This window comes from Gavialis gangeticus, unplaced genomic scaffold (genome assembly GCF_001723915.1).
Source record: "Gavialis gangeticus isolate Ggan-Ray unplaced genomic scaffold, GavGan_comp1, whole genome shotgun sequence".
NCBI classification, from domain to species: Eukaryota; Metazoa; Chordata; order Crocodylia; family Gavialidae; genus Gavialis; species Gavialis gangeticus.
The window spans coordinates 57,748,165-57,750,646 of record NW_017729034.1 but is presented as its reverse complement, the minus strand read 5'-3'; the positions used below and the strand labels follow the sequence as shown (position 1 = coordinate 57,750,646).

The 2,482-nt window shown below is 39.1% G+C and overlaps 1 protein-coding gene across 1 annotated transcript in view; it reads left to right on the top strand.

Moving 5' to 3' along the window:
- Positions 1 to 1,710: 1,710 nt before the first annotated feature.
- Positions 1,711 to 2,482, top strand: part of AGT (angiotensinogen) — a 26,555-nt gene continuing 25,783 nt past the window's right edge. Inside the window, exon 1 of the mRNA XM_019527641.1 lies at positions 1,711 to 1,779. The gene's annotated coding sequence lies outside the window, so the exon portion shown is untranslated. The remainder of the gene's footprint in view (positions 1,780 to 2,482) is intronic.

The window sequence follows — 2,482 nt, the reverse complement described above, 5'->3', positions numbered from 1 at the left end:
ATATCCTATTAGACTTGCATTCTCATATACACACACACACACACACACACATACATGCAAATATATATTTGTGTTGTAAATAAGTCTGAGAATGCCCATCAGTGATATATATATATATCTATAGATAGAGAGAGAGAGATATTTCTATCTATCTATATATATCACTGATGGGCATTCTCAAACTTTTGTGTATGCGTGTGTGTGTGTGTGTGTGTGTGTGTGTGTGTGTGTGTGTATACACTCACAAACACATAAGTTTATATATAACTGAGATATATATATATATATATATATATATATATATAGCACTGATGAGCAGTCTCAAACTTATTTATGGCACAAACATCTTGACAGAGTGACGGAAAACATTCCAAAAGCATCTACATGACACAGTTTCAGAAGTGACTTTTAGGTATTTAAACAGATGTATATCAAGGAGTGGGTTATGTATACACCACTTCTCTTGTGCTTTCCAGAGTGCTGCTGAACAAAACTCCCACCATTTGCTCCCATGCAACATGTGCCAATACTGAAAATAAGGAACTGAAGGCACTGCAGGTTTCACTGCAGGAATGGATGGGTCAGGTCTGCTCCTCAGAACTGCCTTGAGAGTGCAGGTAAGGTGTCATCTTATTCTCTGAAGAGGATCAAATGAGGCTTTTAAGTATCATATGTGGGGTAAGTCTACAAAGGTAGAGTCATTTAGTACCTTCTGTCCATTGCACCATCTTTCAAAATAATTCCTAGCATAGCTTTACTGAAGATGAGAGGAATAAATTGAGTTCCTTGATTTCAAAGCAAAACTGGAGTAAATGAGAAAACAAATTATCCAAAATATTTTTATTTTTTTCTAGGCAAAGGGAATGCTGAATTTCCTTCAGCCTTACCAAGAACCACTCTGATCAATGCAGGTCATTGACATCTAGTTCTCACTAACCATTGAGCCCTTCTCCCTAGCTAGGGGTACCTGCTTACAAGTCTGGAAACCCTAAATACTTTGCAGTGAACTGGGGGCTGTGCTTTATGCTGTTGCCATGCTTGCAGATAACCTGGGTAATATCATGCCTGGAGCATGATGTTAGTGCCTAGGGTTGGTGCAAACAATATACCTGGAAGATTCCTTTGTTCCTAAGAACTGAAGCCTGTGGTCTCTCTATTACAACTAGCAATGTCATTAGGAGTAGTAGTATTGTATCAGAGGTGCTATCCTGATAGTATGCACACAGACCATACAAAACTGAGGAGCCTGATGTGGTCAATACTACTTCACTCCTGAACACACCTGACAGGCCAAAAATACTCTGGTAGGGTCAATACATGTGAAGTGTATTTGACAGGATTTACACTGGGAACTGTTTTTTGAACAACAGCTACATTGAGAAATATTTCTTTGAACAAGCAATGATTCCATGTTTGCCCTTTGGGGTATTACAGGCAGATGGCAGAGACTGATTTAATTTCAGTACAGCAAAAGAGGAGAGGCAAAGATGCCACAGAAATAATGACTGTGGTATTGATGAAATCAACTCTTCAACTGCTGTTTGCTCTTTTTCACTGGAAGAGGAAGATGAGATGACCATTAATAACAACCAGAAAAACACAGCAATGTATCCCAGAACACTGTGAACATGGGGGAGAGGGGGGCCAGTGGAGGGAGAGCTAATATATAACTCAGATTAGGTAACCGTGGAAATAAAGCACAAAGTAAAAGTGCCTCTAGAAATCAGAATCAAAGCAGAAAACAAGAACGCGGGACTCATTTGGGAGCAGGTTTGGGAGGTGCGTGCTACTTTGTACTCTTGATATAGCTGTTATGAGGTGGGATTCATTAGGAAATATATGTATATGCCTCTGCATTTGTGCAAGGAATGGACTTGCTTTTTACCTTCTAGAGTTTCTAATTGGTGCACAGGTTTAGTTAGAGTCCTGGCTGATGCAGAATTTGACTGTCTTTGGGGAACCATCCTATTGGATGCTTTAAATGAAAGATGGTGAAGAGATTCTTTTCTTTGAGAAGTCAAACTTCTATCTTTAGGCATGCGTTAATTTTGAAAACCACAGCAACCTTATTCTCTGGCAGATAAAACCTGACAAAAGGTCCATGTTTAATTATTTGAATAATGCCTGTGCAGTCTAGCTTAAAATGATTTGAAAGTCAATCACTAAATAGACTTACACCAGAGATGAATATGGCCCAGTGTCAAGCAAGATATCAATAGTTAGCAGGGAAGGGAAAGGGAGGAAATGTCAAAGCGCAAAGATCTGAGAAAAGAGCTATTGCATCCATAGCTTTTCCAGGGGCTATTAATTAGGTGAATGTAAATAACCAGGACAGCAGGTGTTTGTTGTGCCTGTGAGAGTAACAGCACGGGGCTCTGTACTATTGTCTAAGTACAACAAGCTGAAATAAAAAGATATGGCCTATCTGGGAATACAAGGCAAGAATAACACAGTATTGAGTAAGGTATAAAATGTTGTTGCT